The sequence below is a fragment of the Haemorhous mexicanus genome, chromosome 3, assembly GCF_027477595.1.
Source record: "Haemorhous mexicanus isolate bHaeMex1 chromosome 3, bHaeMex1.pri, whole genome shotgun sequence".
Classification (NCBI taxonomy): domain Eukaryota; kingdom Metazoa; phylum Chordata; class Aves; order Passeriformes; family Fringillidae; genus Haemorhous; species Haemorhous mexicanus.
In genome coordinates, this window is record NC_082343.1 from 19,706,924 (window position 1) to 19,728,877 (window position 21,954).

The 21,954-nt window shown below is 42.3% G+C and overlaps 1 protein-coding gene across 1 annotated transcript in view; it reads left to right on the forward strand.

The window, feature by feature from the left end:
* Nucleotides 1-5,757: 5,757 nt before the first annotated feature.
* Nucleotides 5,758-21,954, forward strand: part of DUSP10 (dual specificity phosphatase 10) — a 55,641-nt gene continuing 39,444 nt past the window's right edge. Inside the window, exons 1-2 of the mRNA XM_059840997.1 lie at nucleotides 5,758-5,943; nucleotides 6,032-6,126. The gene's annotated coding sequence lies outside the window, so the exon portion shown is untranslated. The remainder of the gene's footprint in view (nucleotides 5,944-6,031; nucleotides 6,127-21,954) is intronic.

Genomic DNA, 21,954 nt, shown 5'->3' on the forward strand with positions numbered 1-21,954 from the left:
ATACCTTGTTTTTGTGTAGCCTCAGTACACACCAGACATGCTTTTGCTAGTGAGCCTCCATAGTCTGATCACCTGCTTTCATCGCTGCTGGTTAGACGGCAGGCAGCAAGACAGTCAAGGGTAGACAGCAATGGGTGATGGAGACTTACCCACTGTGACCTTAAGACTTGCAAATGATGTTCTGCAAAGAGTCGGGGAAAGGGCTTCTGCCTCTTGGGAAAAGGACAGAGATGGCATTGTTTTATGCCTCTTGAAAACTTACCAGTGAGTTTTATTAACACCAGTCTCACAATGAGATCAATAAATCAATCAATTTCCATATTTGCAGCATATTTGCCAGAAGTGCCTTAAAGCACTTTCCAAAAATACAGATGTCCCTGTGAAATCTTTACATAAACAAGATGGCTGGCGAGGGGAGAATCAATGCAATTTTTATGTGTGTATTGATATTTCATCCTATACATTATCTGTAAATGGGTAGACAGATTTTATATAGTATGTATGACCTTATAAAAAGCATGTAGCTGTGATGCAGCCATCTACTTGCCCTTTCTTTTCCACCTGCTGAAAGGTCGTTGTGTAATTACTGAACTGCACAAATCACACTTCCTCCTGGGTAGAGAAAGCAGCGGAACTCTTATGTCTTAAATGTCCTAATAATGATGCAGTAAAACAACATTCAAGTCTTTAAATATGCACATCAAATAGGCAGACTGAAGTCTCACAGAACATGCCAAAGAAAACTTTATATTCAAATTATCTGTAGAGCAGTACCATGGTGGGTCTTTAACCAAGGCAACAGTATTCAGGAAAATAAGCCATGTGGGACTTGAAGTAATTCAGATTTGTAAAAAATAGTGGACTCTCATACAGGAGTAGAACAAGAAACTAAAGGAAGAGCATTGGATTCAGGCACAGGATGATCCTGTTTCTTGTGAGGTCTAAGTAATATCTATCATTGTGCTTTTCTAGATTCCTGAAAGAGGCAGATGATAATTGAGCCATATATAATAGTAACAGAGAGATGAACAATAAATTCTTTGCCCAGTCAAGCATGGCTTAGTTTCTGCCTGAATTTCATTTTCAGCAATTGCTAGACAGTCAAGATTGAATTCCAGACAAGCAGAGGTAGGACCTGGATTGCATCAAGAATTATGTGTTAGTCATGAGAATTACAGCATGATCTATTATTAGAGCAACAGAAAATAGCTTTGTGAAGTAAAGGAGAGGCTGAGAAGCAAATAAACAAGACCTGAGAGGGATCTCACTGTGTCAAAATAAAAGGAAAATAGCAATTTTCCCTTCTGGCAACATATTTTTAGGCTTTTCTGGTGAACTTGGCAGTGTTAGGTTTATGGTTGGAATCAGTGATCTCAGAGGTCTTTTCCAGCCTAAATGATTCCATGATTTTGTTCTGCAAAATGCTGCCTCAAATAGGAAGGAACAAATAGGAGGGCTCTGTTATATCCAGATGTCTTTGAATTGTCTGCCTCCTCCTTGGGGTGGATGGCCCTGACCTTTCCAGGTAGGTGAACAAGGATTTGTTCCCTGTCCTTAAAGGCATCAACTCCCTTAGCTTGGGAGTACCTCTGTAGCCTGCTCTTGCACCTGGCCAGGTGCCCTGTTGATTGTGGGCCAGATCCTCACCCCTGGACTTGACTTTCCAGCTTGACCTCAGAACAGCCTTGTTATTGTGGATTGACTTGGTGGTCTGGATTCTTTGTAGACCCTGGTTGCAACTCCTGCGTGGTTGTTCTCAGGGCTGGAGGGCCAGGCATGTTGTCCTGTTGGCCTCAGAGGATGCATGGCTCACTGTGTGTATGGGATCCTCTGGCACCATGCCATGGACAACGGTGGCAATGCATTGGGACAGGCCGGACTCAATATGAAATCACCAGCTCTGCTAACACACAGGCTGCCCCCAGAGATCCTTCCCAATTTATCTGTACCTCTCCAAAACTCCTCCCTCTTCTAAAGTGAAACGTTTTGGTGGGATCTAGTTCAGGCCTGCAGCCTCACTGTTAAGTTCACTTACATCAAAGGCCAGATAGGCCAAAAATCTTAACTTTGAGTCAAGCAGTCTTTGAGTGTGTAATCACACATTTGTGTTGCCAGTATGCCACTCCAAAATTGAAGGCTGACCTGGCACAATGAACTTGTCCAGCGTACCTTTGTAATGGGAAAGAGTGTGCTCAGTTGTGGAGTTGCAAGTTGGTGGTTTTTGGGGTGTTGGATTTTTAAGTAGAAAGGACTACTAAAACATCATACTTTCTTACTTAAAGAAACTTTTAAATAGATTTTTGACAACTTTTGCCTTGGAATGGGCCAGGAGTTGGCAGTCTGATATGGGTGCTGTTGTAATGGGTATCTGCTATGGACCTCCTATTAGGAAGAAGTAACAGATGAGGCCTTCAGATGAATGAAAGAAGCCTCATGTTCGTAGGTCCTTGTCCTCATGAGGGACCCACATGATGGCTGGTGGAATAATACAGCAGGGCATAAGCAACCTGGGAAGCTTCTGGAGTATCCTGATGACATTTCTGGCACAAGTAGTCAAGGAGCCAACAGGAAAAGGTGATTTCCTGGACCTGATACAGACAAGGAAGAACTAGACTGGAACATAAGTAAGGTCAGCCTTGGCTGCAAAACCCTGAGATGGTGGAGTTCAGACTCTGAGAAGGCTGAGCAGGGCAACAAGTAGCTCTGGACTTCTGGATAGCAGACTTCAACCTAGGAGAGTTGCTTGGAAGAATCCCATAGGACATGGCCTGAGAGCTGAGGGACTTGGCTGATGTCATTGCAAGGCCATTGATTATCTTTGACTATGTCAAATGGTCATTATGACTAGGAGAAGTTCCTAAAGATCCTTTAGAGCTTCCGTATCAAGAAAGGCAGGAAGGACCTCTGAGAAACTGCAGGCTAATCATCTTCACCTTGATGCCTGGGAAGGTGGAGGAGAAAAACTTCCTGAAATGTATTTCCTAACACATGAAGGAACAAGAAGGTCATTTGGAGTTGTCAGCATGGATTGATTTATAAAGATGAAATTACCCTTGACAAACCGTTTTGCCTTCTACAGGTTATCACTATCTTGGTGGACAAGGGGAAAGCCATAAACTCTCGATTTTTTGTTTTTTGGCTTTTTTTTAACTGTGAGGGTACTTAAACACTGGGACAGGTTGCCCAGAAGGGTTATAGGGTCTCCATCCTTCAAGATATTCCAAACCCAACTGGACATGGCCTCAGGCAACCTGCTGTAGCTGGCCCTGCTTGAGCTGGGGACATGGGCTAGATGATCTCAAGAGGTCTCTTTCAACTTAAGCAATTCTGTGTGAATTTGTTCACCCTATGTAGATTTTGCAACTGAAAAATGTCTCAATCTATATTGTAACAGTCAGCAGCAACAATGAATTAAATAAAATAGGTTATTTTCTAAAGCTATTATTCAAATTGCATTGAAGTAATTAAAAAATCCCATTGATTTCAAAGGGCTTTGGCTTAGTTCCAATACTTCTTATTTAAATAACTATCTAAATGGCCTGATTTTCACAAATATAGGGAATGCAGCTGCTCCAGAGGGCTTCACTTGGCTTTGATCAGACAAGTATGACTAATTAGTTGAACTTGCTTAAAATGTTTTTAAAAAGTTTGAAATTTTGGTTTGGTTTTTTTTTTTTTTTCTCCTGACACCCAACAAACCCAGTAATTCCTGGAGGGGTATAGCTTAAACTTTCCCCAGAGCTCAACCTTTTATATAAAATAACTTCATACAAAGTATTGCTAGAAAATACAACTGTGAGTATGAAAAACCAGCAGCATGGTAGAGAGACTGTTCTGTAATCATAGAAAAAGGCCAAGGATTTAGGTGTATCAGGCTTGTAAGGGCAAAACTCTGGGGCAAAGAGGGTTGGAGGGTGTCATACAACAATGTGTTCCATGTCAGGTATCAAGAGATGGGAATGACTGGAAATTGGGAAAGAAGCACTGGATCCCTGTTTCTTACAAGTGACAGCTGTGTGGGAGACTAATTCCAGTGACGGATGGTTTTGCCTTCTACTTAGTCAGTAGGTGCACAATGTGTAAATGATGATGTTTCTGAAAAAGATTGGTAATATAATATTCTAGACTGAGTAGAGATCTGAGATTTGTTATTGAAAAACTCAGATGGGAATGCTGAAACTGTTTCCTGAACACCAGGAAGCTGAGGTGCCAGAGGGAAAGTGATAGTAGTGACATTCTGGTGCAGTGTTCATCAGCTATTCTCACGCTTTATTAAAACCAATGAATTAAATACCTTCAACAATTACAGTTATTAACAGCTTAGGAATGTGAAAATCTCATCCTTAAAGAAGGTCACCTGGGCAGTGTTTCCTGTTCTGCTACTAAAATGGGTAATATCTGTGTAAATTATTTTGTCTTTTCTACATCTGAAATTATTCATTGCTTAAATGACTATAATAAAAACCAGGCCTTTAGCTCACAGGGATATATTGTTATAAACCATACTGTTGTTCCTACTTAAGCGGTCAACATTTTTCTTATATAAGTACAAGATGTTATTACTTGGGGTTTTTTTTTGTTTAATACTTTATGGATCTACATTCTATTTCAAATTATTACCACATCTTAAGGTTGATACAGCCAGAGCCTCTTGTAGTGTTGATTTCTTCTACGGAAGCATTGGTGAGCATAGCTCCATCTATATTTCTTCCCTATCTGCTGCAGAAAGAATAAAAAAGGCTCTGATTGATGCATATGACTATGGGAAAAGACAAATGGGGAATATCCAGCCTGGTTAAGTGCAAACTGGAAATACCAAACCAGACAGCTAGCTAAGCAGAGAGGCAGATAAAGAAGTTATGGATAGCCACAGAAATACACTAAGAATTACACTTAGCTCCACTGAGGAAAGACAGTGAAGAAGTAATGTCCCTCTTTAAGATATCTGAATGTCCAGGCATGAGATAAAGGACAGAAAGATATGTCTCCCCTGCCAACCTTTTTTCATCTCTTACTGAAAATTCAGGGAGTAAAGATAACCCTAAAATAGATACTTGTGGGTTTCTGCTGTAATAACAAGAAGTGGAAGAAATAACAAATGGCAGAAGAGGAAAAGGTTTGTTCTTTAAATGGTTAAAGCAGATTGTGGTGTGACTGGAAGGGACCAGCCAGAAGGGTGGCGAGCACCAGTGAGTGCTTCCTTTTCCCCAGTGATCCCCATCACTAGAGAGCCATGCTGTTATCCTACAGCAGGTAACTAATCTGAAACCCACTCTGAATCCATGTGCAGCAGCACATTGAAAATCCATGTGATTTATTGGTGTAGCTTGAAAAGTCACTTCTGAGCCTTCTCAAGAGAAAGCAAATTATTCTGTGAAACAATTTGTTCTTGTTGAATAAAAAAATAAAATCAACAAAATTCCAGTATCCATCATTTTTACCATTGTAAACGTCAATGAAGCTGTACAGGTTTCAAATTTACATGAATGTCAAAGAGGGAAAGATACATTTTTGGCTCACAGACTTTGAACTTGTTAAGAAGGCGCAGATGCAATGACTGATAAAACTGAAGCCTACGCTTTCTTGCTTTGCTGTGGAAGAGAGGAAGTGGTTTTTCATCTAAAATGTGATACCACAAAGAGCTAACTTTTTCCATGCCTGAGTTGTACAGTGTTCTTTGTAGCTAGATTCTTGGTATCTATGAAAATATGACTAATAAAAGGACTGCAGTTGAAGAGATATGTGCAGGAACCAGCTACTACTATGAAGCAACCTTCATCTCAGTATGGTCATTCCTCATCAGAGTGCTTCTAGGTTTCTTAAGATGGAGTGTTGTTCCTCCTCTCTACCTGGTTTAGCTGCTGCTGAGGTGCAACTGCAGGATATGACTACATAAGGGAGCTGTCAATACCTTGAGCTGCCAGGAACACCTGAATCCACGGGGTACCTGTCTGCTGCCGTAAATTTCTGTAAATTGCACCCACTCACCCCAATGGAAGAGTTGGTTCTACATGCTGGCCTCTCTTTTCAGGAGCACCGAGGATGTCTTGTGGGGTGAAGCTCATGGATTTAAGGAAAAAGAGGATGCTGTGCCAGAAGTTTTTTGCTATGATCCTGTACCTGAAGGTAGTAGCTTACACAGGAAAAATTTTCAGGGAGGATGGGATCTCAGATGTGGCCTTCTTTCTGCCCTTTGGTTTTGGGAAAGGGTGGGGGTGCATGCAATCTAGGGAGGGAACCACAGAGCACGGATTGCTTGGAGACTCTGTCTTAGCTCCCAGAACCAGCAGGATTCACCTTGATTGCTTATAGCAATTCCCACCTGCTGTGTGCTTGTGCTTCTAATCCCCCTTGAGTGATGCCTTCTTCCCACATATTGTGATGGACTGGAGAAATTGAGCTTCTCTTCTGGCACAACCACTCAGAGGGCCTTGGCTGAAGAGGTGGGCAGATATGCTCAGCAGGTGCCTATGAGCCTGTCTGGAGCATGCTGCAGCTGCCTTTGGCCTCTGATTGGTTTTCTTTCATATAGAAATTAAGCTGTTGAGAGGGGATAGGAGAGAATATGCCACATACTTGGGGCCCTCAGAGTGTAGAGGTGGGTGATATAGCAAAGTCTCGCAGTTTAGATGAGGCCAAAGGGAAGGTAACATTGAGGTCTTTTATTTAGTTACTGAAAACCTATTAGGTCTAATTTTAATTGTAGTAAGGCCTCATTGCACCAATGAGAAGGGGTAAAAAGGTACCTTTTAATGGCATAAACTAGTTTCGGTTTTAAAGCACTACTTAAATTCATTCTTCAGTGTTGAAGAGTGAAGAATAATTGCATTGGCTTCTTGATATCACTGCTTGGTATATTCAGACCATCTATGTGCATGTTATCATAACTGAGCAATGGCTGTAGATCTTTAGTGTATGCAACATAACTATGGAGCTTAACTTGAGGCTTCCAGACAACATAAGGTCTAGAATTTTGTCTCTGAACATCATTTTAATTGTCTTCTAATTGATGTTTTGAAAGAGAAAGTTTTGAAAGATGCAAATTGAAACTTTCTGGAGGCAAAAATCCCCTGAAGCCCCACACACTGTTTCTCAGGTTACCGACGTAGTTTCTTGTTCTTACACCAGCCTGCTGAAACAAGGCATCGTAAGAGCTCTCTCCCAGTTTCCCTTGACTACCCCAGCCCTTACAGGGGTCTGGTGATGTTTGGTATTTTGAAGTGCTTTACGATCCCTGATGAAAGATGTTGTAGAAATGCTAGAACTTTGTGTATATTTATTGAGAGGTCTTATTCCCATGCCTCAGCTGCCCATGTAGAATGTAACAAAAAATTATTTTCCCTGGACAGGGCTGGGAGAGCAGGTAGAGTCATATTGCTGCATCTGTCTGTATGATTCAAAGAGCAATAAACCTCTTTACAAACAGCACAAAACTCCAACCCTACCTCCTCCAGGTGCAAGGTTAGTGTGTCTAGGTGACTTGCCATGATAGAGCTGGGTGGGAATGAAGGGCTGCTGGTGGCTAGATTGCAGCAGCCAGGTGCCTGATCTTGTCCTTAGTGATGTGCTGCAGTTTGCTTTGGCTTTGTCTCAATGTTGGGGCGACCCCCACCTGTTGTGGTGGCATCTCTGGGTGTCACTAGCTGGCACGGTAGACAACCTGCCAAATAATCGGGGTTCTTTCAGATGGGCAGAAATACATGTGGAAGTGCCACATATCCAAGATGTACCATGCTAGCTGGCAACAACTCACAGGAATAACCACTCTGGCAGCAGCCTGAGCGTGCACATCAGACCTTCATGTACCACAGAATGATCCTGAGGTGATGGGGAAAGGCAAAGCAGTGGGAGACATGTTAATTGTCTGGGTGTCTTTACCAGCCCTCATCTTTGTAATCAAGAGACCCAAGGGTTCCTAAGTATCTGCTGGTATCTGGCTTTCAGGAAATTGGGGTAGTGGGATGCATAAACTGAGGACTAGGTTTTTTCCCAGCAAAAAGCCATGGAAAATGCGTGCTCCAAGGGTGTAAGAATGAGCGATTTACATTGCAGGAAGCAGGAAGTTTCTCATCTCTCTGTTTCCAGATTTTAGCTGACTGTGTAATAGATAAAGGTGTAAGAAAGAAATCATCTGGCTTGGATTATCTTCTTGCAGGGAAAGCATGAGAACAGATTTTGGAGATGAGCTAAACCCTGCACTATGGTTAACCACATCAACGAGCAAAAAGACCCCTTGCTTATATTAACAGCGAGATCATGATTAGCATCATATTTGATAAAAACATGTTTTGCTAAGCCTGTTTTCTGTTTCAGTTTTTTACAAAGGTTGTCGGGCCTTGCATACATTACTAAAGAAGTCTTGTACTACTGCTGCTGTAGTCCTTGGCCCTTTCAAACCAGGGTGAAAAGCACAGTATGAACCCAAGAGTGCTAGGGGTGGGCAGCTGCTAGATCCTGGTTTCTTCAAAGTGGGCAGCTTTGGATGCTCTGATAATTTTGCTGTTTGCTGTTTTTTTGTATCCTTGATCCTAAATATAATAGTCATTATAACATCTGACATGTGTACTGTGCTGTACATAGAATGCAGGAATCATTTGCTGTTCTGTGCTTGCAAGCAGCCTTCCCTTAGGATGGAGGGACAGTTATTTAACCATAGAAATACATATGGAAGCTGGAAAATAAATAAATATTAAACAGGAAGCAAAGCTTTTTCAAGAACTGAAGAGGGAGGACTATTATTTGACACTCAGGGATGCTCTCTATCCCTTGTGATGCTCCTGTGGGATCTTCTCAATCTGGGCTAGTTTTTCTCTTCACTTTAACAAAGGCTGGACGGGTTCTGATGCAGTGAGTCCCCAAGAGAGTTGGCAAAGGCTACCCTGGAATGTCAAGGGGAAGATCAAAAGTAGTGTTTTTAGTCTTGGTGCCTGATTTCATTCAAGCTGGGACCACACCTGTACAAGGAAAAGAAAATCAGCCAGGCAGCTAAACTCGTACTTCCTTCTGATATAGCAATACATTTTGCTAGAAACAATCCGTCAGTTATAATCCTTATACAACAGCTGCAGTTTCTCCTCTCAGCCTCTCACACTATGCCATTATAAATAGATTGTCATATTCCTTGCAGCATTAAATTGCTTTCTAAATTCCCAGTCCCTGGAAGAACTGATTGACTTGGGAAACCTGCCATTTTGGCAGCCCTCCAGAAGAAGTGATTACCTATTTTTTCATCTGTTGCCAAGCCCCTATAAGTATGGTACCATTAAAAAGTGAGTATTTAACCACAATTACCATAAGGGGGTATTTGATATGACAGTTGTTTCCTGCTGTGTTATGTTTCTCTGTACACAAAAGTAAATGGGTGGTTTTAATTAGAGGAGGGGGCCTTTCTATCTATATCTACACTTCTTTGAACACACAATACATTCTTGCTTCTTTAACCAATGCAGAGATTAAGGATTTAGAAGCGCAGCCCACAAAAAAACCCAACCAAAAATCCAAACAGAAATATACCTGTTGTAGGGAGCACAGAAGCAAATAAATGTGAAGTGCCTAAGGGTGGTGCTTTAAGTGGTGTGGTGTGCGGCTTCGGGATGCCAGAAGAATAACAACATTCACAGCATTTGGCTGTCCTGTGGCCCAATGCACTGTGCTGTAAGCACAGCAGTGTGCTGGGTACTCCAGAGTAGGGGATGTGTCTCTGTTTAGCAAGATCTATTGCCATAATGGCCTGATCCTGCTTTGTGAGTGAGTGAAAACCTCCCCTCTGAGGTGAATATGATACCATAACCCTTTAAAAACCTTCCAAGACAAGACAAAGGTGTCTCATGCTTAGCTCTGCAAAACAGGACATTTTGTGCTGTACAGGTCTTAATGAGGCAATGTCTGTTGCATTTTAATAGAATTCTCTTAGGCATAGGCCCAGATTGGAGCTCCTTCAGAGGCTGTTTATACAATTAACATTGAGTGCTTATTGATTAAAACCCAAACACAGCCTCAGAAGCAGGGATCAGTCCAGCCTAACCAGGCTCTAGACTATGCCCCCTCAGTGCTTGTTTTCTCCCTCTTTCTGTCTAGTCCCATGAACAGTGGACTTTTTTACTCCAGAGGGAGAGCTGCAGAGCTGTTATTGTTTCTCTTTTGCTCTTCACCAACTGTCTTTCTAATCTGGCTGTTTGGCAATTAAATGCCACATGAGAAGCTATGAGGTGAGCTGAGAAAGGAGCTGAGTCTCCCCTTCTAGGCCAGCAGCTATAAAAATATAGTTAATTCTCAAAGGCTAGGGGAGGAGGTGATATCCCTAAAGTGTAATTTTTTGGAGTTGATGACCATGGGAGAGAGCCTGCAGGACTCATCTCTCAAGAGAAGTAAAAGATGAAGGAGACATCAAGTTTATAGCTGAGGCTTAGAGTGAGTATTAGGAGGTTCCTCTAGGGCAGCTGTTATCATGCAGAGGCTTTCTGGTGAGCCTGATGACCTTGTGATCTGACAGGGATCTCATAGATGTATGTTCCTCCAGGGATCGGTGGCAGGTACTGACTCTGGTTTGGGTCATGGAAAGCCATGACACTTGGATGCTTCTCCTCTTCTGAAATGCTTCATTAAAGTGAAACCTAAACCCAGAGACCTCTGAGTGCTTTTTGGAATAGATAAATATAGTAATTTCATAGTTTTGGATGAGGGCAGGATTTCTAAACATAGCCATGTCTACCATCATCTGCTGTCTGTTCTTTTGTGAGGGGTCCTGTTTGACATGTATTTGAGTATTAGATTATAGACAACAGGCTATTTATTGATTGATGGTAGAGGAATATGGGGCAGAAATAATTTGTAATTGATGGTCACAGAAATGTACAGATATACAAAATTCTATTCCTTTGAATTGAGGAAGAATTTAAAGTTACTAGGCTGTCTGAATACCATTTTACATCTGGTCTGTGGAGTGTTTTAGCAGGCTCAGCCTATTTAGATTGAACAGATAATTATTTCATGCTAAGCAGAATACCTACTGATTTAGCACATCTAATGTTTTTAATCTAGCTAATAGGATTCTCTTCACTTGTTCTTTTCCTCCATAAATCCTTCTAATGTCCAATGCTCTTTTTTTAATATGCAAGTCCTTTCTCCTGAATGTGAAGATCAAGATTAAATAGGATGCTTACAATATCACTTATAAAGAAGTAGCTCTATACTACTGAAAGCAGCTGGCTAATAAGTACTGTAAAATTAGCATCCTTTTGTACTTTCAACCAGAGCATTAGGGAGCTTCATGCCTTGGTGCACCATCAAATTCAGGTCTGGGATAATATAAATGCAAAGATCCTAGAGTTTTTTTCCCAAAGCAAGGAAAAGAAGAGATCACAAACCATTACATAACTACTGTATTTTCCCTGTACTACCTTATTGCTGAGCTGCAGCACCTTATCAGTACTTCCTTCTGTCATTCCCTGTTGCCAGACCTCTAAAAAATGCCTGCAAAGCCTTCAATGTGAAGTAGTAAAGATGATGCCTGTCTCCAAGTTATGAAGATTATTTACAATCCAAATATTTAAAGATGTTGCTAGTTATATGGTAACTAGAACCCCTGTAACTCAATTCTTTAATTAAAGGTTTCTCTTGACTGAAGCAGAGATGATAGCTGATTTAAAAGCTGTTGCTGCAGCTAGGTTTTATCTACCTCTAAAGCTGACACTAGAAAACATGTAATTCAAAGCAAATATAAATTAAAAAAAAAAAGTTGCTGGCTGGTTGCTGTGCAAATGCAGTCAGCTATGAGTAGTCTGGCATAACAGAAAGAATATCTCTGATGGGGGAAACTGCACTCTGAGAAAGCCTTCAGCTTGTATTTTCTTCTGTTTTGTGACTCTGTGGTTTTAATCTCTCACAGGACTCTCTGTCCACAGAAAATACCATCTGAACAACTTTCTATGGGCTCTTTGCAGCTTATTACTTCTTCTGTGGTTTGGCCAACATTGTTGCTATTGGTGCTGGTTTTGGAGACTCAATTATTTGTGTAGTAGCAGGTAGTGAAGGACTTGGATTGGCAGTGCAAAGGCATGAGCTTGAACCTTACCAGCTTCCTTGTTCCCAATAAAAGTGAGCAGAAATGTGCCCTGAGGGGGATTTTAACAAGGCATCAGCTGCTCTGGAGAGGTACTCAAACCTCTGGACCTTTTTAAGTTTGCCCATCACTTCTTACAATCAAGAAAGAAATGCATGACTCTTCGAGGAAGGTATTTTAAGATTATTTTCTTTAATCTTCTGGGTTCTGTGGTTGTGACTCCCCTGAGGTCATACAGATATTTTAAAATGAATTCTCACTGCTTGAATAACAAGAAAATAATATCTTGCTTTTCAACTTTTGTATTCTCCAGCTTCATAACTTAGTGCACTTCTGAAGTGAAGCTGAAGTCCTTGGGCCATTTCAAGAGTCCTTTTGTATTTACACTAATAACAAACTTTCTCCCTCAAAGAACATTTGCCATAATTCAAATGTTTATTGCTCAGTTGGGCCAGTGAACAGCTGTATTGAGCAAAGCCCCATGTGACACCCATTGCATTCCTGGGTGATTATAGAGTACTGCCAGCGACTGTTTAATGTGTACATTGCGGTAGAATCTGCACAGCCTGGAGCACAGAGAAGGGGAAAATAAAAGTCCTTGCAATCTGAGTATGAAATTATTACACAAGGATACTAAAAGCAAGGAAGAGGTTGTTGCACCCCTAGTAAAATATTTTTTGTGCCTTCTTGTGCTGAATTTGTGCCTGTTTTTTGACAGAAGAGCACTCAGCTCAGCCTGTGTGTTAATGTGCCTCAGCACAGAGCCTTTGGAACTGTTCTCCCCAGAGATGGCTCAGAGCTTTTCTCCAAACCACATTTGCACTGGAAAATGGAGTCTGTCAAAATACAACATGCTGTGGGCTCTTACCAGCATTCAGTGGGTAGAAGGAGGGGACACATGACTGCTTTGGGCATCTTCAGCTTGTTCTGAGTGTGCCAGCCTGGATTGATGTGACAAGAGGAAGGCATTTTGTTTCAACCAGCGGTGCTCCTATTGCTTTTCACTTGGTCGATTTAAGTTGAAGGGAATGTTAACATTAAAAGCTAACAAAGGCAACAGCACTTCATATTGTGGTATTGTAGATGTGAGGTATTTCTGCACTTTTGAATTTATTTATTTTAAGATAATTTCTAGCTCACAGAAAAACTTAAAACTTTTAGGTTTATCATGACACAGAGTTGGAAATGCTGGAGTTGAATGTGTCCCTGAGATAATTTCTTGCTCTGACCTGTGCCAGATACCAGTGTCTGAAAAATTAAATTTCCAGACCAAAAAGCTCAGGAAAATTTTATCCTCTGTTTTGCTTATAAGACTTTATAAAATTTTTGCCATAAGTAACAAAGTTACTCAGCATTGCTAGTAGGGGAAAGATTTTAAATCATCCATGGTGCTTAGATTGCTGTCCTGCCATGAGCTACTGTCTTGCTAATGTCATCCAACAGGCACAAAGGAAGAATGAACTACTGCAACTTGTTAATAAAAATAGTTTTAGTCCTTGGGATTCTTTCAAACATGTTCTGCTTGGATGGATTTTTGTGCTAAGAACAATGTTTTTCCTCACCTCCAAATAATCTAAAACAAAAGAAAGGGCCTTGTAGCTGTTGATTGTCTTTTAGCATTTCCCAAGTAAAGAAGGAAATTATATTCAGGCAGGCCTTTTAAATTGATTTGGAAGTCTCATTTGGACTTGTCTTGCATGAGAGCCCTCCACTTCACTACCCCTCTGCTGTGTGCAAGCTGGCTCTACTCCTCAGCTTGGCAAATAATAGTCTCAAACGTGGGTTAAACTGACAAGCGGCTCCTCAAAACAAACCTTTTTTAAATGGCTTTATGAGAATTTCCAGCAAAATGTTTCAGGAACATTGGATCCGAAATTAGCTCCTTCTGATTAACCTCCATGCAGCAGGCTATTGTGGGGCCACCTTGATTCTTCCTGTTAATAAGGTTTACTTAAGTGGCAGAATAATGATAGTCTTGCAAAGTGAGTGCTTTTGCAGGATTATTGCTACAGTTTTGATGACTCAGAATTATCAAATGAGATTCTTTTGAATTGCACGTGGCCAGTAACTGTTAATACTTTTGCGGGGTATTAAAAATTTGAAACTGCTTCATGGTAGCATTTTTGTTAGGAAATAGGAAATGAGGCTTTGCAGGCTGTGCAGAAATTTAGTGCAGGTTTTGGTTTCCTCTTTTTGTGATGCTATTTTCTACAAAATTAAATACTCCTTAAAATAATGTTTTGGTTCATGTAACATTAAAAAAGCTTTTCATTTGGAGCAAATAATTTCTCCAACCCTCGATAAGGCTGTGCATAATGAACTTAAAGAATTGATTTTGCTTAGGAGCCAGTACCCCAAGTCAGACTCTTTGGGACTCATTTTCATGAGACGAAACTGGGAATGGAGCTGCTAGCCATGCTACAGCCCACATCCCTGAACCCAAGGGGAATAAAAAAAATAACTTTTTGTGTACAGCTCTTGATCTCTGTCTGCTATTACCTTGCTAAGAAACTTCTCTGAACATTTACTCGCTACTCTGATTTAAGTGAAGGTCTGTTCAATGTCTCCCCTTTTTTTCCTCCTTTTTTCATCTGACGTGCTGACTTTGGAGGACATTTTCTCTGAGACAGTGGGGAATGAGATACAATTTTCCCTTGAATTGCTTCCCAATCCTGTTCCTATCTAGCCTAAATTAGCCCAGCAGGATCAAAGGATGGCTGTTTGTTTTCCCAGTTGGGAAAGTATGCAGCCTGGAACAGCAGTGAGATAGTTGGCTGTGTAACCGGTGTTTCTGATGTGGAGTAGGGAGACAAGAAATGGAAAGGACTATGACCTGAAAATTAAACTATGAGCCCTCTAAAAGTTTAGAATAAAGATTTCAAGGCTTTTGTTAACACTCAGATGGTTTAGATATAAATGATCCATCAGACCTTTGAGTGAGGAAAATGCCAATATTTGGAGAAAATGCTCCATTGCAATGGAGCCACAAGACTCTCAACTCAAGGGAAGGGAGCAGGGATGCCTCCACTGGGATGCTCTGACACATCCTACCCAAGGCTGTTGCAGGAGAGGTGCGGCTGCAGGGTAGTCTCCACTCTGTTTTGGACCTTGCCGCATGGATAGTGCAGCCTGCACTTATTTTCTGTCTGTAATACTTAGGGGGAAGTGTGGTGCACTGATGGGAAACAGCTAAAAATGAGCAGGCTAAATCTGTTTGAATCTGCAATGTATTTCAACTTTGACCTTTGATATCTTTGGCTGCCACTGTCTCGCATCTTCTTTTATCAGAGACTTCCAGTCTCGTGTCAATTTTAAGACATGGGCTGAGGGCCCTAGGGCAAATATTCACTGAAGATTAGGAGGAGACTTTAATGAGCACAGTGCAGCAGAAGCACTTGCATGACAGTGGCTTTTGAAAAACCTTTTTCAGGGCAGTTGCAGCAAATCTGGAGCATGCCCTGATTTTGTTCACTTGAGATGCCAGCTGCAAGGCGTGTTGTTCCATGTGAATTTTCCTTTGCATTTCACCCACTAAAAATGCCTGTTCTGTGTTTGCTGGGGGTTTGGAATGAATTTGGGAATGTGTCCAAAAAATGGTGGGTGGGTATGTTGTGTGGGTGAAGGGTAGTGGATGGAAATCCTCGTTAGATGAGGGGACACAGAGAAAAGATGATGCTGGAGCCGGGACAGAGGGAGGGAGGAAACATTTGTTTCCACAGGGTGCCTCAAGATGCTGACCCAGATTTGCAACTCTGCAGTGGTGTGGTTTTCGCAGCTCTGACTGCGCTGGCAGCAGCTCAGCAGGAAATGGCTGGTGCAGCATGAACCTTCCATCACACCCTTCCATGGTGATGGACCAACTACCTGAAAGTCTCTGAAGCCTGATGGCTGGATTGGGAATTGCTTTCTGCTTTACTCCCTCTTCTTCTCTGTAATTACTAAAACTCTGTAGAAAAGCTGTGTAGTGGGATCAGGCTGTAGAGTCAGCTGCATCTCTGAGGCAAGCCCTGCTGTGAGCAGGTGATTGCACAAGGTAACCCCCAGAGATCCCACCTGGATCACCAAAATCAGTGGGCCTGTAGTGGTATGAGTGTGGTGTCAGATCCCTCAGGATATACCCACCAGTACAGAGCTGGCTGCAAGTGCATCCACCTGCCTACAAATTGCTTCAGTAAGAGTTTATCCCTTTTACCTGTGTCCTAATTAGTTGTTCAGTGACCAAAAAATGATCACTGCTTAATGTTTCCCCACCTTCAGTCAGGTAAAACTATCAGTGTTCTTTTATGTCTCATACAGTTCTGTTGAAGGAAATGGTGTTATTCAAACACATACAAGATGCAGAATTTGGACTGACCTAGAGCTTATTTAATAAAACTCTGTTGACTTTATTGACTTCTTCTTTCTGTTTGAGTTACAGATCCACATCCTCCTTTCATTTTCACCTGCCTTCAGAGTTCCGAGCTCAGACCTAAAAGAAGCACCAGGGAAAACTGGAAGGCTGGGCTTGCTGCTAAGGCAAGTCTAAGGTCTAACTCAGTCCTGCTGAGATCTGTTTAAACTGTCATGGACTTCTGCTTCCTGTTAGTGACCCCTTTTCTGCCTCTGGAAAGTGGGAATGATTCTATTGGCTTACCATCAAAGCATTAAACAGCTAAAGAAGTTGAGGCTTAGAAAGAAGCAGACAAAGCACTGTGGCAGCACCATGCAGTTCTCAAGGAGACTGTATTTGCTTCGTCACAAAGCAAGGCCACTGGGAAGGTTGTGGCAGTTCGGCTTCTTGCTCAACCCCCCTCCACAGGATTTGGAGGACAACGCAGCCTGGCTCCAGCTGTGTGTGAGTCCTTCGGTCTATGGATGTGACTGTAAGGTAGCAGCTCTTGGGATATTTCAGGTTTTTTCAATTTCCATTTCTGATAAGATAGCAAGAGAAGAGCTGGTGATCTGCTCCATGTACTGAACCCCAGAAATGTCACTACTCATCCAGTTTTGGCAGATGAGTCACAACCAATGTTATCCTAAGTGAAAATCACCTCCTTATTGTCCCATGAGGACCCGTGATGGGTTATCTTCCTGCAGGCCCACTTCTGTAGTGACTTGGCCAAGCAGGAGTTGGGTCCCTTATGTGGAACAGCTTCAGGCTGGCCACAGGGATCTGTATTTTGGCCCTATGCTGGGCCCCCTCTCCATGCATGAGGTGACATAATTTTAACCCTTTGTGCAGGGAGGTGTCAGCTCCCCTCACTGCTGAGGTCCAACACATCACTGCTGTGTGATGCCAGCCCCATGTCTGCCCTCAGACATGTTCATCGTGCCTGCCAACATTGATTTCAGGATAGAGGGGTATTTGTCAGGAACTGCAGCTATTCCTGAGATTTGCTAGTAGTTTTTAAAGTTGCTGCAGTCCATGAATGACCATGGAGGCTGCACCTTCCAGGTCACCCGGGAGGAAACACAGTCACCCCAGGACACGGCATTCTGTTGGGCTGCTTGTTCCAGCCTGCCCAGTGAGATGAAGGGACAATTCTTCCAGCACTATGCTGGATAAGGCCATTCTCCATAATGGAACACTCAGTGTGGTTCCTGTGGTCATGTCCCCTTAGCCTGGTTTGGGTTGCAGGAGGGCTGGGAGCATGGGGAAGACCTGGCTTCAATCCATGTGACTCTGCCATTTGCTGCTTCTTCAGCTGAACTTTCCCCTACCTCTAGTAGGGGAAATGCCAACTCAGACATGTCTAATTCTTCCCTTTCTCAGCCTGGACTTCTTTCCTTATCAGAGAGGCCAAAAATAACCTCTGCCTTCTGTCCAAATGTTGTTCATGCAAGATTGGCCTCCCACTACCCACATAGGAGAGTAAAGTGCTCATCTGGGATTTTGTCCCTAGGCATAAAAGGACAGTAGTGCAGTGAGCAGGGGATTTCCAGAGGCAAGGTTTGTCTGCAGCTACTGGGGATTTTCCAAAAAGGATGATCCAAAGCGGAAGCCTTGAGTAGTCCTGACTGCATCTGTTTGGGTACGTCGCATCTCATGGCCTATGTATCACAAAACATTGTAAGAAAATATTACTGTTTTGGATTAGGGTTTTTCTTTCTTCTCTTCTGAAACATAGATTTCTTCTTTCATTGCCCTCTTATTTTGATGTGCTTCTTTGTGGTTACTAGGTAAGAGAGAGACAGAAGCACTGGTGTAGAAATGTCCTGTATGGAAACAGAGACCTTGGTATAGGTAGATAGAAAGGGGCCAGATCTTCAGCAGAAGGTAGATGAGTGCAGGGACATCTGGTGGACTCAGAGGTTGTTCCCCTGCACAGGTGAACCTTCATGGAGGTGACTGTTCAGGCCAGGGCAGCTCAGGCACAGGGTGTCCCATGACCATGAGCACATGAGGGAGATGTGTGGGAGTGACAGAGGTTTTACAGCAGCTGGGGCTCTGAGGAGAAGGGGCATGATGTGGCTAGACCCTGCTTGATGCAAGTGCTGCACATCTCTTGCATGTTTGGTGCATGGGATATGAGGAAGCATGGGGAAAATACTTGAGCTTTGTAGGCAATTTTATTCATATCATATGTTATTTTAGAAGGCTGTTCAGCCATCTCCATCTTCCATCTCTCATTCATTCAGTAAGGCACTGCTTCTCCTGGCATACCAGCACAGGGGAGAATGGTAACACTGGCTACACCTTAGGGCTAACAAAAGTGTCACTTAAAAGTCAGAATTAGGGCCAGGGTTTTGACATAGCAATCTCCCAGCATGACACAGTAAAATTTTCCTTTTGCCTTGCTCTAGCATGAGGTTCAGCTCTTCCACATTCATTTGGAGACTGGATTTAAATCTGCAGCACCTTCAGTTGGGCCAGGATGTTGATTTCACTGCCTGACCTGGAATAGAGATTCTTGAATTATGGGCACCACTTATGCACCATTAAATAACCTTTGTAATGATTTCCCAGGGCTTTTCTTCTCAGAATTCAGGTAACCTGATCATATATTAACTTAGTATGCGAGCTGGAGGTGCTGGCTCTGTCATCAGCTTCATCAGGCAAGACTGGATGGACCAGTGCTGCTGTTATGCCCATCCCTGCTGGCTGCAGATCTACTTTATCCAGGGCAGTGGAAATAGATGGGGAGGGGAAAACTGTTCCCTGGGGTCAGGGTCAATGTATCAGGACATTAAAGCAATATCAGAGTTCACCACTTGCTTCTTGGAGGCAACAAATTGTTAAACATTTGGCCCATCAGAATTGCTTGAGGGATGTGCTTATATGGAGTGAAGTCTTCAGTCAGCAGGTTGTCACTAATGGATCTGGTAGCAATGGCAAAATATCTGCCCTTCTTCGGATTATTAAAGGGATTTCTCAATAGCTTCCACTATGCCTTTGTAAATAAGGGCATGAGCTTCAAGTGGCATAAAAAGACAAAACTGCCTTGGTATTGTTGCAGTCATTCTGCCCAGTGTGACGGGGAGTGTTGGCCTGATTGTTACCTTTGGTCTTCATTACTCATTTTTTCTGATTTCCACTCAGAATTACTCACACCACTTTTTCAAATGGGATATTTGTGGGTTTTATGATATTTGTGATTAAGCAGGGTTGAATGAGTCTAGCACAGTTCATGATATCTTATGCTAAAATAAGGTCTTATTTTTAATGTACGTGTTTATGAAAAGTATGTACACTGGGGGAGGATGGGTATTATATATGAATATACTGTGTATGGGATCTCTGCTTGTAGTATCAACTTTCAGGCTGTTGAAAGTGCTTCCTATTTTGTATGCAACCATATAGAATTGGATTTAATGCTGCATGGGGCTATGTAAAATGATGCACTGAGGGAATTGGGACTTAAAAAGGCATTTAAATGCACTGTAATATTTAGCTCCCAATGTCTGTACAGAAAGGAATGGTCTGAGACATTTGCCAACACTTGTCCACAGCTGTCCCAAGAAATACTGTCCCTGGTGTTCCTACTGTGTGGTGGGTGTGCAGTACTGACAGGTTATTGTGCTCCTCTGGCACTGGATTACCAGCTTTGCACCCTTGATGGGAACAGCTTTCTGGTATCCATTTGCTTCTGCAGGCCTAAAAACCTGGGAAAAGTTAGTCAGCAAAGAAAAAGACTAGGAATCCTTTGTTTTTGTGCTAAAAGAGAGGTATCTTCAGAAGAAAACAAAAACAAACTGGCTGATTTTGTCTTGTAGATCTGAGCTGAAAAGTCAAGATCCTGTGATATCCTGCCTGTGAATTTGTATTTATGCATAGCATGTGCTCAGGAGGTTATGGAGCTGCAGTATTGTACCAGCAGGAAGGCATTCTGCAGCTCAAGGAGTCTTGTTCTTGAAGTCTCTTGAATCTCAGGCGGGACTGCAGTGTCCATAGGGAACGACTGTGTTTTACGGCCCATCCACCTGACTGCTGAGAAACTGTGGCACCACAAAGCCTTTGAGAACATGTTACATCTTCCATTGGAGGTGGCATTTCAGCAAAATCTCTCTTCTTGCACCTAGCCGGTGTTATTCTCAGAAAAGAAAATCCTCTCTCTGCAAGGTGGTGGTGACCTGGCAGTGTGTGAGCTGCATGCAGGTTGGGGGGTAGTCACTGAAAGTTTTCACTACCTTCCCGGTGTAATTACCACCCCTGTGGCAGTTTTGATTTCTAAAGGGTTAAAGCTTATGAGTCACCTTATGTTTCCCTTCTCCATATCTTGATAATGAATGTTTTTTCCCTAAAGTCTAGCCATGACTGATGAACTCCAGTCATCACCGCTGTGAATGATTGCAAATTGTGCAATATTGTTCTTTGATGAAGATTTGTCCCTTGATTAAAAGGGGTGACCTCATCGTTTAGGACCTAGTGTGAGTCTTCTCCCAGGTATTTTCTTCATTAGCAGGGGTTAAAGTAACAGAGCAGGAGGAAGGCTCCTGTAATGGGAAAGATCAAACCCAAAGATTTGGGAATGGCTCACTGAAACCACCTGAGATTGTCACAGCCCTTTTCACGCAGTAACTAGCACATGAATTGAAGTTAGCTCACCAAATTTTTATGTGCTTCTCGCAGTGTGGGAGTATCCCCGAAAAATTAAGAGGCAGTGAGTGTGTGGCAGAGTAATAACACTCTGTTTTACACATTATAATATACATGTGGAAATTCCTTTCACAGAGAGTCTCCAGGTCAAGAGGAAGGAGACAGGGATTAAGAGAGTGAAGGAAACACTTAGAAGGCATATGAGACTGCTCCTAACAGCTCTGTTAGAAGGAATCAGAAACACTAAGGAGTTTTGCCTTCACGAGTGTTTGCCAAGGCTTGGATATTGTAGCTGTTCTTTGGTTGTCCACTGAGGGGTTCAGTCATCTTTTTGCTGGATCTCTTTGCTGTCAGAAACTCAAAATGGAGTAGTCAGTCACGGGGGTTGCACATAATGCCAATTTGTTTGTGTGGTGTGGAGGGAATCAGCCAAAAGCATTTTGTGTGTGTGCAATTGTGCTTATGTACGCAACATCAATTGGAACTATTTAATATTCAGAGCTGTTCAGAGCTCACTAAGTTTAATGGCCAAAAAGTCTGAAGCCATGACATTGTCAAGGAGAAATGTTACATTTACCACTTTTTTTGCTTGCAGTCCCCATTTTATATACTGACCTCAGCAAGTGTAGCAATGAAGACAGCAATATCAAGGAAAAAACAAATCAAAACAAAGCCTCCTGACTGCTTACACATGCATGTTCCCAAATCCTCCAGCGTGCTAGGTTTGAGTTTTGCAAAATCTTTTCTTTAAACTGGGCTGAACAAGCAATTATATTAAAACAGCCTCCTTTTCCCCACCTCTTCCCACTCCCTATCCAAATGTGCACTAAGATCTTCACACCAAAATTTGCTGTTTAAATTAAATCTTCTGAGCTCT